Here is a 20,362-nt window from a genome sequence, read left to right on the forward strand (position 1 = left end):
TGATCCACAGGATTGTTCTTGGCATCATCTTAATCTCCTTATTTCTTGTCCATACCATCTTCAAATAGTCAGTAAATTCTATTGGGAAAAAATTTAAATGTTTCATGTTTATAATCCTAACATTCAAGAGGGTGAGGCTAATTTAGGCTATATAATGAGACCTTATCTCAAAAAAAAAAAAGTTGTCATCTTTTTGTTAAAACACACACAGTCTCATATCTCCATGACAACTAGCCTCATTTAAATCACCTCTTGTCTGGACTACGACAACATTTTGCTAATTGGTTGTATTAGTTTTCTGTTGCTGAGAAACAAATTCTACAAATGTGATTGACAGCTTCAAACCACACAAATGTCCTGTGTCGGGTTCCCTGGGTTGGAGTCTGGAAGTGGCTTAAGTCACACACCCCTTTCAAATCCCAGTCCGTAATGAAGGTATTTGCAGGTCGCTTTCTTAACCCTTGGTCCCACCAGGAAAGAGTCCACGTCCAAGCTCACTCACAGGCTGTGAAAGTCAGCTCTCTGGTTATACAACAGAGGTACAACTCCTTACTGGCTCCTGGCGAAGGGCTTCCTTTGGGTCTTAGGTGCCTCCCATAGTTCCTAGCAAGGGGCCTGTCCTTGGGCAGCTCACACCAAGATGGTTGTTTTATGATGTAACCAAGGAATCTCCAGATTGGCTCTGCTGGTGCAAGTCTTGGGTAGCATGACCCAAGCATGAGTGTGATAGTCTCTCTCATCTTTGTGGGCTTCTCATCATTAGTTCAATCTACACTCAGGAGAGAGGTCCAATTCAGGGCGGGACTTCTTGGTTGCCACTAGGAGGTGTGGTCACCATATTAGTGTCTCAACTTCTACCTATTCTGTCCAGTATTTTATCCTCCAGAGATGACTCATCGCAACCCCGCTCCAATGTAAAACTAAATGGCATTCTCCTGCCTCATGCCTAGATGACCACTGACCATACCATTTGCGTCATTTCCAGGCGGTCGTCCCTGGCCGATCCCTCCGCAGTCACACTGCTGTGAGCTACCTTTTCTGTTCTCATTTCTTCCCTCTTCCCTAGTCATTAGTAGCCACCACTCTCTTCTTCATTTGTCTGATGACGTCATCTGTTAATCTTCCTTTGCCTGATTGCTTCACTGAGTGATCTCATAACTGATGACGTCATGTGTTAATCTTCCTTTGCCTGATTGCTTCACCGAGTGATCTCCAGCTTCATACACGTTGTCACAAGTGACAGGATTTCGCTTTTTAGTCCTGAATATGATTCCATGGTATATATTTATCACATTTTCTTTATCTAGTCATCAGGTGATGGGTGTTTAGGTTGTTTCTATTTCTTTGTGACCATGAATACTGCTGTCATAAATATGTGAATGCAAAAGTCTTTTTGATGTACAGCTTGATTTCCTTTGCACACGAACCCAGCACTGGGATTGCTGGACCATACAACAGTTTGAATTTTTTGTATGGATATGTGTTCATGTGTGTGCATGCAGATGTGTGCAGGTTTGCATTCTTGTGTGCCTACCTGAATGTGGAGGCCAGAGGTTGACATCAGTGCCTTTCACAATCTTTGTTTTGAGCCAGAGTCTCTCACTGAACCTAGAATTTACTAACTTGATGAGACTGGCTGGCCAATAAGCCCCAGGGAACCTTCCATTTCCGTGTACCCTGGGGATTATAGGCACGCACCATTGCACCCTGCTTTTGATGTGGATTCTGAGAAATACACTCAGGTCCTCCTGAATGACATGGAACATTTCTTTATACAGCTGTTGGTCATTCATATGACTTCTCTTTAAAGTCTGTTTACATGTACTGTTCATTTTCTATTTGTTTTAGGATATTGAGTTTCTTTGAGTTTCTATACACTCAGGATTTTAACCCCTGGTCAAATGGATGGTTTGCAGATATTATCCCCATTCTCTAGATTATCTTTTCACTTGCTGAACAGAAGTTTTCAGTGCAGTGTTGTTCCATTGGTTTATTTTCTCTCTTGTTCCCAATGCTCTGGCATCTTGTATTTCAAGGTTGAGGAAAAGAAAACCAAAAAAAAAAAAATCAACAAAATCCAAAGTTGACCCTTTGGAAAGATCACCAAAGCTTGACTGACAAAAAAGCAAGAAACAAAGCAGAGAACTAAAACCTGTATGAATGAAAATGGTAGCAGCGCTGCCAACCCTGTGCAAACATAAGGAAAACTGGGTATGCCAGCAGTCAGGGTACAAGTACCAGGACTGTGAGTTTAAAGCCAGTCTGATCTGAGCTACACAACAAGTCCCAGGACAGCCTGAGTTATATAATGAGACTTGGTCTCAAACAGCAACAACACACAAATAGGTAAATAAATAAATAATGCTGTATTATATGAGGATACTATGGACAAGTGTATTCGCAGAAAGATGATATCCTAGACAATATAAACACATGTCCATAAAGGCCAAAGCTACAAAACTGCTTTAAATAGTCATTCTGAACAGATGGGCAATGAGCCACAAAGACTGATTGGTAATGAGAACTTCTCTATGAGACCAGGACCAGATCACTCCATAGGAGAACTCTACAACCACTGAAGAAGAATTAACCTAAGTCCTCTAAAGAAACTTGTAAAAGGAAGGAATACTTCTCCCTCCATTTTAAGAGGCCAGTGTTATCTGATAGCAAAACTAGACAAAGAAAATTATAGACAAACATCTTCTATGAATATAAATACAGATGCAAAAAAAAACTTTTAAAAACTTGTTAGCAAACTGTTAGCTGTATACAAAAACAGATGTTACACTATGGCTCAGTTGGGTTTGGCCCAGGAACGCAAGGTTGACTCAACCAACAAAGACATTGAATTAGGTTATACATCATGTTAACAAACTAAATGGTAAGACCACATGATCATCTCCATAAACACAGCAAAGCCATTAAAAAATCTAGAACTCTCTCAATAAAATCCATTCTTCATGTCTCTGAACTTTGCTTTCTTCTATGGTGACTCCGGGCTATGAAGGGGAATATCCTGGTAGGAACTGAACCAAGCCAAGTTTACGCTGATCCCTGGCCACATTCCAGAGATGCTCCGGTTTGAGTCCTTTGATAAGCAGGAATTCCAGAAGAGAGTTTCTTTGAATGAAAGGTATTGCTGCTCTTTTAAAAAAAGAAGTCAGTAATGGACCTACACCATGGTTTAAAAACTTTCCACGCTCTCTCTAAAGCTTCGTAAAGACGGAGCATGAATGAGTTAGCTTTTCCTGCCACCTTGGAAAAGTTTTGCTTTCTTCCCCACATGACCAGTTGGTAAGACTCCAAGGGTGACCTGCAATGCACAAGACTGTCCAGGCATACACATACTCTAGTGGGGCTCAACCATGACCATGAATAGGAACAGAAAGTCCAGTGCGTAGGCACAGTACCTGATATTGGGTCACAGGGGAAGGAGAAGCACATGACTGGGCTGTCCCTTCCTGATATTTGTTAAGGACAAAAAAGCAGCCAGGCCTTCAGGCTTATAGAAAGTGGGTGACCTTTGTCGCGCCCGTCTCGACCAGCAAGAAAGACGCAACAAAGACTCTTCTTTCTGGGCTTTATTCAGGAACCTTAAACATTCTTCTGATGCCTGGGAAAGCCCGCTCACTGATTGAATAGCTTCTGGGTAGCCAACCACAGCAAGCCACGTGGAAAGTGCGGATAGGCCCAAGTACGCAGAAGCAAGCCTGATTATAGTTTTGGCCGTAAATGGAGATGTTTATGGTTAGAGAGCGCCCACCGATGAGGGGGTGGAAAGCGGAAGCCAGCGCCATCTTTAAGGCGCAGGACAAAGCAGCTCTCTATAGGCCTTCAGTTAGGGCCTCTACGTTCCAGAATGGCTGTTTACCATAGCATGGTGTAGTCTTAGAACACATAGGTATCAGAAATGGTGCCTGGCCAGAGGCTACTTATTTTATCTGTGTCCCCACTGTTCAGTCACCCACTTCACCAATATTTATTATGCTGGGTTTACCAAGCAGCGTTTAGCCACTGAGGGCATACATTCTTGGTTACTTCGGTCTGAGAGACAAACAAAATGCTAAGGAGTTATTGGGTAGGAATAGCTGTCAAATGAAAACAACAGAAAGGAGTGTGGTCTAGAGGTAAGTTTTCTCTTTGGGCTGCTGATGGGAGGTTGGTAATGAAGCACAGAAGTCAGAGAAGCAGGCTCCTAAGTCAAGCAAAGCACCCTAAGGCAGAGCGGGGAAGGAATGACCGCAATGGAAGAAGCCAGGAGAGGGACATCAGGAAGACTGGGAAAATGAGAAAGGCTCACATCGCTTGCAGTCATACAGACCTGGTGAGGAAGCTGGCTTATGGACTGGGTCAGACAAGAAGCCACAGGTGGGTTATGAGTGAATGGCTTCTGAGATGGTAAGTGGAGTTGGAACACAGCTCCTCGTGCTGGACCAGGGTTCTGTCATGAGCTACACTCCTGGAGTTTGGAGTTTGCTTCAAAATTTGAGACAGGATCTCATTCAGTTTCCCAGTCCAGCCTTGAGCTTTCTCTTTAACTCTTCCAGGCTTTGAGCTTGTGGTCCTCCCGCCTCTGCCTCTTGAGGCAGGATTGCAGGTCTGGCCACCAGGACTGGCTGCTCTAACATTTGAAAAGACCACCCTGGATGATATGTTAATAACACAGGGACAGAGGTGGCGGTAGGGTAGCTGGGAAGAGGGTTAATGCAATAACTTAGGCAGGAGTAGGCGGGGGACTAGAAAGCAGCAGCCACAGTGAAAGCAAGTGGCTGGATCCTGAACACACATCCAAGACAGCCAAGCCCCTCCTCTCTGCATCAAGGCTGAGCAAAGCATTCCACCATACGGAACGGGCTCCACAAAGTCAATTCATGCACCAAGGATAGATCCTGGTCCCATTGCCAGGGGACCCTCAACCAGGCCAAGCTGCACAACCTTTGTCATGGGAGGCCTTAGCTCTTCAGAGGAGTGGATGAAAGGGTGGGCTGGGGGAAAGGTAGAGGGGAGTGGGAACTGTGATTGGTATGTAAAATGAATAAAAAATAGTTAAAATTAGCCAGGTGGTGGTGACACAGGCTTTTAATCTCAGCACTCGGGAGGCAGAGACAGGTGGATTTTGTGAATTTGAGGCCAGCCTGGTCTACAGAGTGAGTTCCAGTACAGGGTCCAAACCTACAGAGAAACCCTGTCTCAACAAACAAACAAACAAACATATATATACATATATATGTATATATATATATGTGTGTGTGTGTGTGTGTGTGTGTGTGTGTGTGTGTATAAATTTAAAAAAAAGATTTGGAACTTGACTGGTCCTGTTACTTTACTGCATTTTTTTCCCATCCTGAGAACAGACTGGGGCGTGGGGAGGAAGGACAGCAAGAGTTAGAACACAGTACAGATGAGCAAAGAACAAAAAGGAGGTATAAAGGCAGCCAGCCAATGAAAACAGAAGACGTGAAAACTAATAACCAACAGAAGTCAGAAAGGACGGGAAGGAGGAAATGCTCTCTACTCTTCCCCCTCTCTCATCTCCTCTCTGTCGATAGCACAAGAGTGAGGACAGGCTGCCCAGGGCATGGTGGTACAGGGCCCTAAATGCTGTATGAGGTGTTCAAAGCCAGCCTGGGCTACATGTAGTGTGATTCTGTCTCCAAAATCAAGCGCCAGAAGAGTAGCTCCGTGACAGAATGTCTGTGGGGCAGGTACAAGGTACCTGGCTCCATCCACGGCACAGCAAACAGAAGTCAATTCCGTGTTTTGGGAAAAGACCTCAGGAGAAACACTGGGAACTGCTTTCAATGGGACTACCACAGTGGAAGGTTGAAGGAGGAGAGGCTCTCTCTCTCTCTCTCTCTCTCTCTCTCTCTCTCTCTCTCTCTCTTTCTCTCTCTTTTTTCTCTTTTGTTTTCTTTTTGGAGACAGTGTCTCATATTTGCCATGTTGGCCTCAAACTTGCTAGGTCCCCTGGGGTGGCAACCCTGACCTCCTGATCTTTCTCTCTCTACCTTCCAAGTGCTGGGAGCAGGAGGGGGTAAGAGCACTGCACCACCAGGCCTAGTTTAAGGCAGCACCAGGGATTGAACCCAGGGCTCTGGGCATGCCAGGTAAGCTCACTACCAACTGAACTACATCCCCAGCCAGAGAGATTGATGATCTTCAAGGAAAAATTAAGACCTGTGCTAGAGAAGGGTCTATCTGCTCAAAAGTGTAGATAGATTCTATTGATCTATTAATTATTGCTTTTGATGAAAGTTAAGTAGTGGGTGCTGACCCAGAATATTTGCCTCCTACCTTCCAGAAGAGAATAATCTAATTTACTTCAAAGAAAAACTCACTATCTATTCAAGATCCCCCTGTACAATCTCACACAGCAGAGTTTCTGGAGGGGGCGGGAGGAATTGTTCCATTCCCTCATAGTACCCTTGGGTGGGAACCAGAAACAAATGCTTTCACAGACAGGAGGGAACACGTCAAACAGAAGTTGCAGCTTCCCCCGGATGCAACCCTTCTACACCTTGTAAGCCTGTCTGAGGAAGGCTCCCTGTCCCTGCAGCCTTTTGTGTCTGTGAAGGAAGTTCCGGTGATAAATCTTGATGAAAGATTACAGGAGTCTGCGATGTGCGCAGGTGTTTAACACAATCGTAAAAGGCAGGAGGATCCTTCCTCTAATTTTATCTCCTGTCCTTTGCAGCTAGCATGGGTGCGTTAAGCCGGTTAACGGCTGAAGGAAAACAGAATGGAGAAGTGGTCTTGTAGAGCCTGGCTACTCTTCCTCTCCTTAGAGCATCCTTAGCCAACGTTCCAAAGACTCACACAGACTCCTGTGTGTGTATACATTTTGCCTTGGTCAATAATGTTTCTTCTTCAGAATTTCCAGTGTTCCGACTGGGATATTTTATATAATAAATTTGTTTCTTCACTGTGATCCTATGGCCCATTATGAAATACTTCAACAACTGAGATGTGGTGGGGGCAGGGAGGACAGACCCAGTGTTCCAATGCTTTGCTTGCTCTCAGCAACCCCTTCTGCTTTGTTTTCCATTGCTGCCACGTACCCTTGCCTCCCTGTCCTCCTAAGGTGGGCAATGACGAGCCGCAGAGGGGTGTTGAGGTGAAGCAGAAAAGCTCTTGTTGCTCACACACAGGAGTCTTCCAACGGTATAGCCTTATCAATAGCTTTTCTGGAAGCTGACTGTCCATTTTCTTGTCTTTCTCTTCCGTGAGGACAAGATGCTAACTGCCCATGGTTTAACCTTAATCCGGTCTTTAAAATAAACAAAGGCCCCTCAATCACCCACCCAACCAAGGGTTCTCCCTCTGCCTTTTTCTAACACATGGGCACTCCTCATCCTCATATTCTGCCCCTCCCTTTTTTTTTTTTTAAAGTAAATGACTCTCTCTGTCATCCTGGGTTTTTTTTATTCTGTACTCTAAGCACCCTATCTTTTTTGGCAGAGGCACTCTGAGGCATGGAAGAGCTTCTACAACACCAGCTGTTGCTCTTACTAAAGAGTTCCAGCAGCTCGTTTTTATCTGGGTGAATTTGCAGATCCAAGGGCAAAGCCCAGCAACAGCCACGGACTTGGAATCACTACTTTCCAGACTTCCCGTTGACTTCATCAGAAACTAACTGGTGATAGCCAGACAAGGAGAGGAAGCCCCAGGAACTGCAGAAATCACTGTCAGTCACACAGCGGAAAGGGCCTTAGGGAGAATGCCAGCATTTGCAACTCTAGCTTAAAGCATAGCACTAAAAATGAGGTTTCATTTAATTTATGGATTTGTGTGATAAATAATCTTGACTGCTTCTTGGTTTTACCCAGCATTCCACTATGTCCTTTCTCTCTTTTTCCTGTCTGAGTGGTTTCCTCTCCCAGAGGCATCACTAGAGCTAGGAGCCTGCAGGAGCCTCATCCCCCTAAGGAGAAACCACAGGAAGACAAGAAGAATGTTCTGCTGAAAATGCTCAGTGGCCTGGAGTGAACAGTGGTGTGGTGGTTTGAATAAAAATGCCTCCTCCCAATAGACTCGTGTTTTTGAATGCTTGGTCATTAGGGGAGCGGGGCTACTTGAGAAGGATTGGTAGGTGGGTGTGGCCTTGTTGAAGGAAGTGCGTCACTGGGGGTCAGCTTTGGGGTTTCAAAAGCCCATTCCAGGTCCATTACCTCTCTCCCCACTATGTGCCGATCCAGTTGAAGAACTCTCAGCAACTCTCCAGGACCATGTCTGCCTACAGGTGGCCACATTTCCTGTCATTAATGATAGTGAACTGAACCTCTGAAACTCTAAGCAAGCCCACAGTTAAATACTTTCTCTCATAGGAGTTGCACGGTCATGGTGTCTCTTCGCAGCACTAGAACAGTGGCTGAGACAGAAGTTGGTACAGGGAGCAGGGTATCATTGTGGCAGGCCTGACCGTGCTGGTGGCTGACAGAATACTTTGGATTAGGGAAGCAGTTGAATGATTTAAACTGGGCTTAATGGGCCATACGAGTAACTGTGTGGAAGGCAGTGATGTTGAGAGTAAGGTAGATTATGACGGCTGAGATCAAGAGGCATCAAAGGAGAAGAATATTCGTAAGTGAGCCAAAGACCATATTTGGGATATTTCGGCAAAGAATGAGGCTGCTTTTTTTTCCTCTTCTCCCCAAAACTGCCTAAGACTAAATTGAAGGGTTTTGGATAATGATGTCATGGGCAGAAGAGATTTCAAGCCCACCTAGTACTGACTGTATAGTGTGGTTATCAATAGCCACACTTATGCTGCTCTATAATGAAAAGGAACAAGCTGAGCAAAGAGATATTCAAAATATGCAATTTTGAGGAGACAAGAAGCACCAGAAAATGTAATGTTGGAGCCAAGTCCAATTCTCAAGGGAATAAAACATTTAAAGAAAAGTCTCATGCTAAATGGAATAAAGGGAGTGGTGACCTCAGAGCAAGACCTCATTCAGCTAAGCTTCCAACTAGTGGAAAGGGATTAGTAATGCTTAAGGAGCCAAAGAAACCACTGAAAACAGAAAGCTGGTACAATTGGAATTGAATGAGGGGACCAAATTCTAGCTCATCAACAACAGAACTTGGCAACTTCAGTCAAGGATGTCAAAAGGGGTCTGTGGAATCTCCCTCTATGGCTAAGAACAGTCACTGAGGCCAGACATGTGTCAGGGATGTCTCTGCATGAAGGCCCCGTGTTTTAGCTAGGGTTTTTATTGTTGTTGTGAAGAGGCACAAAGACCATAGCAACTCTTATAAAGAAAACATTTAATAGGAGCTGGCTTATAGTTTCAGAAATTTAGTCCATTATCAGCATGGTGGGGAAAATGGCAGCATGAAGGCAGGCATGGGACTGGAGAAAGAGCTGAGAGTTTTACCTTTACATCTTGCTGGCAACAGGAAGTGAACTGTCTCACCAGGCATGGTTTGAGCTATAAGAGACCACAAAGCCTGCCTCCTAAGGGACACACTTTCTCCAATAAGACCACACCTACTCCAACAAGGCCACACCTCCCAATAGTGCCTCTCCCTTTGGGAGCCACTTTCTTTCTAACCATCACACCCCCGAGAAGCCATTTTGGGAAGCTGTGAAGGTGAAGCCTGAATTGCCTTGGAAAAACCCTGAGATGTTGGAGATGCCAGTGTCTGCTGAGGAGGGCTGCTGAGAGGGAGTGGAACCAGTATGAGAGAGAAAGCTGTGTTACAGACAGGAAAGCTGAAAGGAATGGGAGACCTGAAGAACCCTTTGACATACAACATGGAGACGAAAAGTTTGGAGTTTGCCCAGCTGGTTTTCATTCTTGTTTTGGTCCAGCATTCCATAGCTATGTTCCTTTCCCACACTTTTGGAATGGTTATGTGTGTCCTGTGCCACTGTGTTGTTGAAGTATGTGATCTTCTCTCTGATTTTCGTTTTGCAGCGGGTTACACTTAGAAGACTGCCTTGAGCCTCCGAAGAGACTTCAAACCTTGGACTTTTAAACATTGTGGAGACTTTGATAGACTATGGGGGACTTTTGAAGTTGGATTGAATGCAAATTTGCATTATGGTATGGTTGCAAGCCTATGGGGGTCAGGGAGTGGAATGCAGTGGTTTGAATAAGAAGCCCCCCCTAATAGGGTCATATATTTGGATGCTTAGTTATCAGGGAGCGGCGCTACTTGAGAAGGATTAGGAGGCGTGTCCTTGTTGGAGTGGGTGTGTCCTTGTTGGAGGAAGTGCGCCACTAGTGGTAGGCTTTGAGGTTTCAAAGGCCAAAGCCGATGCCAGTATCTCTCTCTTTCTGCTGCCTTTGGATCGCGATGAAGAGCTCTCAGCTACTTGTGTGCTTCCCAGGTCTTCCCAGCACCTTTGTGCCTGTGTCCAGCCATGCTCCTCACCATGATGCTAATAGACTAACTTCTGAAACTGTATGCAAGCCCCAGTTAGATACTTTAGAATGTTATACAGTCTCTTGGTTATCGTCATACTATCTCTTCACAGCAACAGACAAACGGGCTGAGTTTTTGAAGAGGTTATCATATAAAAGTCGGCTTTTTAACCTGCCCAAAAGTAGTACAAACTTGTTCCAAAGTAAGGACATATCTCTGCACTGACAACCTGGCTAATGGCCGTGCTCTTAGCGGGTCAGTGAGAGCCAGGCTGCGTGGCTTTCAGGCAGCTGCCTTTTAGAACGCAGCCAAGACCGAGTAAAGGAAATTACACAGGAAGAGGAGATCTGGTGTCTGAGCAGTGACTTATATAAAAACCATCCGTGACAGTAAGTCTGACAGCTCCACCCAGTGACAGTCCCTGTCAGGCTTCAGTGGTTCCCTGGCCTGGCAGCAGGAGGGTCTTTGCTGCACCATCCGATGACAGTTGTTTGTCTGTGTGCATCCACTATGGTCTCAGAGAGCTCACCAGCAGTCGGAAGTTCCCTCACATGTAAAGAACTGGCAGCAAGCTTCATAAGTAGAGACGAGCTCTGGAAGACGTCACAGCTGATGAACAGGCTCTTAAAACGCTTGTCGTCTTTCCTGTTAGACATTCAGAACTCACCCTTCTTAACAAAACAAAGCAAAAAGGATGAAGAAAAGAGACAAGAATGGACGTGTTCTTTTGTCTTAACGTGAATAAAACTAACTTTGCAAAAGAAAAAAAAAATCTGGTTTACACTTGGAAGCCCCATTTAACAGCACGTGGTTGCATTAGTACGAAGAATAATGGGGAAATGTGTCCCATACGCCCTGGAACAAGGTCCCACTATATAACTCAGGCTGCCTTTGAACCTGAAATCACCCTGCCTCAGCCTTCAGATGCTGAGATGGCTTCTTATTTTCTTAGTGGCATGTTTTTCATTTGCCCACATTTAGATGTACACTGTGGACAGAGCTGTGAATCCAGGTGGGATGCTACTGAGGCCATGCCCATCGGCAGCTGCCTCTCTTCTCTCACCGCCTGGTGATGAGGGAATTTGGGGAGTCTTTTTAAGTCTCTTGGGGGCAAAGGTCCTGGAAAGCTTCATGGTACCAGTCTGCTTGAAGCCAGTGGCTCTTTGGTTCTTGTCTCACACATTTGAAAAAGGAAACTAAGGCACACAGAGCGTGAGTTTCTTAGTTTCCCAGGTGGGGACATAAGAGAGAAAAGACTAGCTCCCTGTAGTGGTACCCCGACCCTAAAAAGGGGTGACCCATGAGGGGCTGGTCTGGGGGCTTATTTAAAGGATTTATGGCGGAAGTGATGTGTAATATGGGAAGAAAATGAGTTTATCAGTCTGCTTGTCCTGGCTGTGTGGTTTCCAGGTGCCTGTAAGCTTCAGGCCAATCCTCACAGACAGCTCCCAGTCACAGGAAAGAATAACAAGGCTGCAGAACTCTCCCGGCATTCCTGGTCTCTAGTTAGGACATTCTTGGAACTGTGATCTGGGATCCCTGCCATCCTGATCCATTGCCACCATCTCCGGTTCTCTTAGGAGAATGGGGCCTTATTGAAAACTGACGTTCATTTAGAAGAAACGCTGTAGTAGGAGCAAGACAAAAGAAAACATATCTAACACTGTCACCGATCAGCACACTTTTCCTTTTTCTCCTTGAGTAGAAGATGCTTTGAAGTACAGCAGCCATCTTCTGCCCCTAGGGGGGCAAATTGAGAATTAAGGCAGTCATCTGAATACCTCGTAAAGACAACACGACACAATTCTGAGAGAGCACTCTTAACTTTCCTCTGTGCCCAGAGGGCCAGTGAGCACAGGAGTCTATGCACCTCTGAGGTAGCTTTCAGTTACTGGTGTGGAGGCAATGACCAATGCTAAGCTGGTGTGGCAGGGACCAACTCTGAGACCCTGTCTGTTTGCTCTGCCCAGTCCAACATGGCAGAGGCAGGTTCACCACCTCTGTGAGTCATTCACACCACCCCAGCTCCAGGGATGCCGTGGGTCTATGTTGCCATTAAGCGATTAGTAGCATGCTGCTCACAAGCCCCATTTCTGTGCTGTGCCTCCAAAAGAGCCAGCACAAACCAGGAAGCTGGATCTTAAAGAAGCCATGCAAACTTTTGCTGCTAACAACGAGTCAGAAAGACTTCTCTTAAAGGAGCCATGCCTCTACTTGCCGCCAGCAAATAGAGTCTATCTGGAAAAAAAAAGTGGCTACCAAGAAACTGTGCTCAACTTCCTTCCCAAGCTCTCTCAGTTTTACATGGATGTAGTTGTCCACACCATTTTGTAGGCAGAGTCTGCTTAGCCATTTCCCAGCTACCCAGACCCAAATAATCTTACAGAAGCAATATTAATTACAACACTATTTGGCTTATTAGCTCAGGTTTCTTCTTAACTAACATTTACATCTTAAATTAACCCACTTATATTAATCTGGGTATTGACATGAGCCTGTGGTTTACTCGTAAGGATGTGGCATCTGTCTCCTTTGGCAGCTGCAGGGTACCTCTTTGACTCCACCTACTCTCTCTCTCTCTCTCTCTCTCTCTCTCTCTCTCTATATATATATATATATATATATATATATATATATATATTGTTTTTGAATTTCCTGCCTGACTTTACTTGCTAAGCCATTGGCTGAAACAGCTTTATTCATTAACTAGCAGAAGCAACACATATACAGAAGGACATCCCACACCAATTGCGAAGATCAAGTTAATGAGACAGTACCTAATACCAACAAACAGTCTCTAAAACATTGAAGTTACTGAAGCAGAAACCAAGGCTGAGCCTGTGGCTTCTTTAGCAGAGTGGTTGTCTAACAAGTGAGCAACTGGGTTAGATCTTCAGCACTGAAAGAAAAACTACCACATTTAGGACTTAAAAGTAAAGATCAGTGGGTAAAGTGATGGCTCAGAGGTTAAGAGCACTAACTGCTCTTCTAGAGGACCCAGGTTCAAATCTCAGCTGGCACATGGCAGCTCACACCTGTCTGTAACTCCAAGATCTGACACCCTTACTTGGGCATACATGCAGGCAAAACACTGATGCACATAAAATTAATATATTAAAAGAAAATAAAAAAGATCAGCCAGGAGTAATGATACAAACCCTTAATTCCAGCACTTGGAAGGCAGAGGCAGATTGATTTCTGTGAGTTTGAGGCCAGCCTGTTCTACAGAGTGAGTTCCACCAAGCTAGCTACACAGTGAGTCATTGTCTTGAAACTAAAAAAGTAAAAATCAATACCAGAAATGACAGAGGTGAACTGTGGACTTTCAGGCCTGGTTTCATTAACTGTACTTTCAGCCTAAAGAGTGACAGTTGAATAGTCCACAAATAAATTAATTTTAAAATAGGCCATATTAAGGAGATAAGATCAGGTTGAAAAGGTTATGCATTTCCCTTTTATGACCATGACAGGCTACTTTACTCTTTCTATTTTTATCTTTATTGAAGTACAGGTTACAGAGAGGAAATGCATGGCCTTTTGATGAGTTTTGACAAGCGTAGTTGATCATTTAACTTTGGCCATCATCAGGATGGCAAATGTCCACTGTGCTCATGGACATTTGTGTTTTTTCTCAGGCAGCCCTCTTGCTTTTTCAGCATGAAGTCCCTGTCTTCCTACAAGGAATGACAGTTTCCACTGGTGCCTGCCATCCCTTGCTTAGCATTGTTGTCCACATATACATGCCCCACTGCCTATACCATTAGTTTATTTTAATTGATCAGCATTGGCAGCCAATTGTTCACTTATTGGCGAATTTAGTCCTTGGCTATAAAAATAGCTGTTGTGAATGTGTTTACATGTGCGTTTTGGGAATATGTTTTCATTCCTCTTAGGTAATGTTTAGAAGCAGAATTTTATACGCCAGAATACCTACCTTGCATTATAGTTATAAGAAGCCTATACTTTCCTCAGTAATTGTTTGAGTTCCCCTTCTTTTCACCCTTTTTATTGTTGACAATATCCTATATGCATATAATGTGCTGTGACTGTACACCTCAGTCCTAGTTGGCGTTCTATTGCTGTGAAGAGACACCATGACCACACGGCCACTCTTATAAAAGAAAGCGTTTAATTGGGGATGGCTTACCGTTTCAGAGGTTTAACTCACTGTCATCACAGCAGGGAGCATGAAGGCAAACAAGTAGACATGTTGCTGTGGAAGGGGCTGAGAGTTCTTCATCTGGATCTGCAGGCAGCAGGAAGAAAGAAACTATGGGCTTTGAATGGACATCTTGAAACCTTAAAACCCACTCCCCTTGATACCCTTTCTCCAACAAGGCCACACCTCCTAATTCCTAATTCCTCTCAAGTAGTGTCGAGCTCCACTGACAAAACACTCAAATCTACAAGCCTATGGAGGTCATTCCTATTCACAAACCACCACAGCACCCCTCATTACCCTGCCATTACCCCACTCCCGCTAACTCCTTTCTTCCTGGCTATCCTTCCTTTGATGGCTTAAATGAGAAATTTCCCTATAAGTGCATGTGTTCAAACACTTGGTCCCCAGTTGGTGGCGCTATTTGGAGAGGCTAAGGAACATTTGAAAGGCAGAACCTTCCAGCAGGAATCATGTCACGGTGTTTAGGCTTTGAGGGTTTCTAGCCTCACCCACTAAGTGTTCACTTGCGGTTTCTTGTGTGTGAATCCAATGTGCTCAGCTGGCTTCCTGCCCCATGTATCGTACCATGACTTTCTTGCCATGATGGACCCTATACCACCGGAGCCATAAGCCAAAATAAACTCTCTCTTTACTACAGCATCAGAAAAGTAACTAATATGCTCTTCAGTTTTATGTCTTTTCTTCATGGAGATCTTTTTTTATACATTTTTTATTGATATTTATTGAGCTCTACACTTTTCTCTGCTCCCCTCCCTGCCTCTCCCCTCTCCACTTCAACTATCTCCCATAGTCCCCATGTGTGAAGGGCCGCATCCACATTCTCCATTACAAGATGGCGCTGGCATCCGGTTTCACCGCCAGGTGAACGCACATGTGCTTGGTAACTTTCCACTGCTGTCCCCGCCTACTCCCGAGGCATCACCTGGGATAATGGACAGCGGGCCAATCAAAGGGTGACACTTCCAAAGCAAGGACTATTTCCTATATAAAGGATGGGTTCCCTCATTTAGGGGGTCCCCCGGCCATGTTAGCTTTTGCTCTCTCTCTCAAGATGCATTAAAGCTTCTCTGCAGAAGAATCCTAGTGTCCCACAGGGTTCTTGCTGGCGAGACGATAGCGTGGGACATCCATGCTCCCAATTTACTCAGGAGATCTTGTCTTTTTCTATTTTCTACCTCCTATGTAGATTAGATCTATGTAAGTCTTAGTATCCTCATTGCTGTCTAAGTTCTCTGGGATTGTGGTTTATAGGCTGGTTTTCTTTGCTTTATGTTTAAAAACTACCTATGAGTGAGTACATGTGATAATTGTCTTTCTGTGTCTGGGTTACCTCACTCAAAATAATGTTTTCTAGATCTGTCCATTTTCATGCAAAATTCAAGCTGTTGTTATTTTTTTCTGCTGTGTAGTACTACATTGTGTAAATGTACCACATTTCCCTTATTCATTATCCATTCTTTGGTCGAGGGGCATTTCGGTTGTTTCCAGGAAGTGATTATTTGTTTCAGGTTAACTCAGGTGGGATGACGTACCTTAACTGTGGGTGGTGTCATCCCATGGGATGGAGTCTGGATGGAGAAAAGATAGAAAGCGTGCTGAGCACCAGAACTCATCATTCTTGGCTTCCTGACTGTGGATGCGACGTGACAAGTGGTCTCAAGAGGTTCTGGCCACTGTGACTTCCTCCCCCTGGGGAACTGTCTTTTCCTCAAATTGTAAACTCAAGTGAACCTTTACTAGCTTCCATTGCTTTTTATCTGGTATCTTGTCACGGCGAAACAGTAGTAAGAAAATAATAAGGCAGCTTATCTCATATGGTTGTCCACATGACTTATGTAGGTTTGGGGCCAATATGGTTGGTTGTCTACGTGACTTGTGTAGGCTTGGGGCCAAGCCTGTGTGCCTTGAGTTTGGCTCCCTCACTGATCAGGAAACCTTTCCTGTGGTCATCTGGGGTTCCATTCTACACATCAAGGCTCATTCCATTTTGACTTTTCTCTCCGAGTTCTTATCTGCCAGGGTGAGCCAGCGATCATGGTGGCTCCTCATGGGCCACCCAGTGGAAACAGCTGCAGGGTGCTGCAGAATCTGTTTTATAATGGAAAATCCAGACCTAAGCCCCAGATCTTACATTCTGAGGAAATGCCTTGACATGGCCCAAGTTCCCGCTCTGAAGGGAGACCATTCACACACCAGACAAGCCATGGTGCTGCCGAAAGATAAAGGCGTGCTTTGTTTGCCCTCATCCTCTCAAGCTCGGTCCCAGAAGAACTCGAGCAACAGCAGGGTTTTGAATTAAAAAGAAATGAGAAGCAAGTTCTGTCTGTATCCTAAGTTGCAGTATGCGTTCTTTCTCCAGCCCTTTTTACAACCACGGGGCAGGAGGGGAATGATTGTAATTTAGTTCTCATTAATAATAATGACCTTTATCTTCTAAGGAGGCAACTATCCTTTATAGCCCTGTTCTAGTTTCAAAGGGCTTATCACATCTTCTAGGAATATCTTGTACGTAAATACATATGAGCAAACATTCCAGCATTTTATTTTACCTTATGGCGTTTCTTCATTTTTCTCTTCTTCTTCTTCTTCTTCTTCTTCTTCTTCTTCTTCTTCTTCTTCTTCTTCTTCTTCTTCTTCTTCTTCTTCTTCTTCTTCTTCTCCTTCTCCTTCTCCTCCTCCTCCTCCTCCTCCTCCTCCTCCTCCTCCTCCTCCTCCTCCTCCTTCTCCTTCTCCCCTGTTCTTCCTTTCCCCCACCATCTTTCCTTAGCCCATACACTTACCCGACATGAAAAGATTGCAAGTGAGTCTACCAAAACTCATTTTAACAAATACGGGTTGGGCTCCTCTGTGCAGAGGTAGGTGCACACAAAATGAACTGCACAAACATCAGCCTTTAGAAGCTTAACATTCCAGAAGGACAAATACAAGCAGACCAACTAGAAATGACTAAAGCACAAAGTTTACAATAAAAATGCAACCATAGAGGACAGAGGGGATAGCTCAGTCAGCAAAGTGATTGTCATGGGAGCCTGAGGACCCGAGTTCTGATCCCCGGAACCCATGTATGCTGAGCATGGTGGTTTACACCTGTAGGCTCAGCCCTAGGGAGACAGACAGGGAGATCCATGGAGCTCACTGAGCCTATTATGGGCTGTGTTCAGTGATGAGAGATCCGTTTCAAAACTAAAGCAGAGAGCAACTGAGGAAGACACCCAATATTGACTTCTGAGTTCACATGCATGTGCATACACATATACCACAGGTGCACATGTGACTACATCCATGTATTACACATATTGCATTCACGCAAATAAAACACACAACCATAAGGATAGGCACATTTGATGAGGAGCAGCTTCCATGTGGGACTTGAAGCCCAGTGGTGCTTTAGACCAACAGCAGTGTGGAACGGAGCTGGATGCCAGAGGTATTTTGCTGAAAGAGGGCTTCATAGTCCAGACTAACCCCAACTTACGATTCTCTGACTTTAGCCTCCAGAGTTTGGGAGGGTAGCCCTGCACATAGGCCTTGCTAGATTCCAGAGTTTTGCATGGTCTCTCAGAGTCCACCTCTGCCATCCCCTGAAGAGTTACTGAGTTTGCCTGCTCTGAGATGGTAGAGAGCATTTGGTGGCAAGTTCAGACCTGAGAGGCAGTTTTCCCTCGTATTGCACAAAGAAAATTCTGTAGTTCTGAGGGGTGTTTCAAGTAGAGCTCCAGACCCTCTCAAAAACATTGTATCATTTCTTGGTAACACAGACATTTATTTGACCTGTCCTCTAGAATTCACCCCTAGAAATGTGTTGGTATAATGTGAAGAGACAATCCATGATGATGGGTGATGGGCCACATCACTTTGTTTAGCCTGCTATTTGAAGGAAAAAAACTTCAAAAATAGACTTGTGTAGATGTGATCAGTTGTAGTATGAAGGGGGCCTGCTCGTTGGGGTTTATGCCCTGCCCAGTTCCCCACAGCTGGCAAGCCCCAAAGAAAATCAGAGTCTACATTAGGTTATAAACGGATTGACCCATTAGCTCAGGCTATTTATTAGCTCTTATAACTTATGTTAGCCCATTATTTTTATCTATGTTAGCCACATGGCTCCATACCTTTCACAGCCAGGCAGATTACATCCTGCCTCTTTGGTGGTCTGCACAGGAGTAGCGGAGGGAGCTTCCTGCTTCCCAGAATTCTCCTGTTCTCATTGCATCACCTCTACTTCCTGTCTGGTTTTCCCACTTATACTTCTTGCCTGGCCAATCAGCATTTATTTAAAATATGATTGACAGATTACCGACAATTCTCCCGCACCAATCAGCAATATTATGATTGGTCTTGGCAAGATTTCTTTAGCTACAATGATATCCTTTATGAGTATGGGGTCTAGACACAATGCGTCCATAGAGGCCAGCAGTTGTCATCTGCCATGTGAGTTGCTGGGAAGCAAACTCTGGTCCTTGGAGGAGCAGTTGGTGCTCTTAATGGCTAAGTCACCTCTGCAGTCCTTAGAATGATATTTTTAAATAAAAATGTTATCACTCAATCTTAGGGAGTCTGTGTACTTGTCCATCACCACTTCTCTCTGACATGACAGGTATCCCCATTACTTCATTTCTCCTATTGTTGTTTTGTTTTGTTTTTTTGTTTTTTTTTTCAAAACAGGGTTTTTTTTTTTTTGTAGTTTTGGAGCCTGTCCTGGACCTAGCTCTTGTAAACCAGGCTGGCCTCAAAGTCACAGAGATCTGCCTGCCTCTGCCTCCTGAGTGCTGGGATTAAAGGCATGCACCACCACCGCCTGGCCATTTCTCCAATTGTTTAGCGCACCAGGATTCAAAACAAACTTGGCAAGAGAAAGCATCACAAATGTGCGGACACACCGCTGACCCACTTCTAACGCCTCCTCCTCATATCTGATATTTACAGGAAAAAGTTAGGCTGGAATAAAAGGCAGAGAGCTATGTAGAGAGCTCCAGGTTCAAACATTCTGTTATTGGATAAGTTCTTAAGAATTGGGAAAAACTAGATATCTGATACCAATGATCGTAGACGGATATTACAGGAAACTTTTGAAAAATATAAGAATCCTAGATTGCAAGTCAAAACCACTAGGAAAACAAAAGCCACGAAGGGAGCTTGCCAGAGAGTAGGGACTTGGCTAGCTAGGTGTCCTTTGTTTTTGCCATTTCAGAGAAGTGTTTGTGGCCATGGGAAACTGCTTCCGGGTAATATTTGAAGATATTATTGATTCTTACAACTTTTAGGGCATTGCTGTTGGCACCATGTGATCAGCAGTAAGAGTTGTTCATCCAGACAGAGCAAAGGCTTGTCAATCATGCCCAAACTGAGAAGCCTTGCTATAGAGTTCATGCTTGCCAACATCCTTATTTTACTGTAATTTTGTTGAAGCCTTCATATTTAGTTATTTGCTTGCATGCTTGCTTATGTGCATGTGTGCATGAGCATATGCACACACATGTGAATGCTCATGTGGGTATGTGTTCACATATGTGTTCACTTATATATGAGCAAATGTGTGGAGGGCAGAGAATAGGCTCAAATACCATTGCCCAGATGCTATCTATCTACCTTTTCTTGTTGAGACGGGCCTGAACTCATCTAGTAAGTGAGGCTGGTTGGCCAGTGTGCTCCTATCTGCCTCCCCAGGACTGAGGTTGCAAGCATGCAACATCATGCCTAGCTTTTCCAGATGACTCAGGTCCTCATGTGTGTGTGCTTAGCATTTTACCTACAGACCTATCTCCCCAGCCCCTGTCACTGACTTTATGATTATAAAACAGTGATCAGATA

Source organism: Myodes glareolus, chromosome 5, assembly GCF_982192425.1.
Source record: "Myodes glareolus chromosome 5, mMyoGla1.1, whole genome shotgun sequence".
NCBI classification, from domain to species: domain Eukaryota; kingdom Metazoa; phylum Chordata; class Mammalia; order Rodentia; family Cricetidae; genus Myodes; species Myodes glareolus.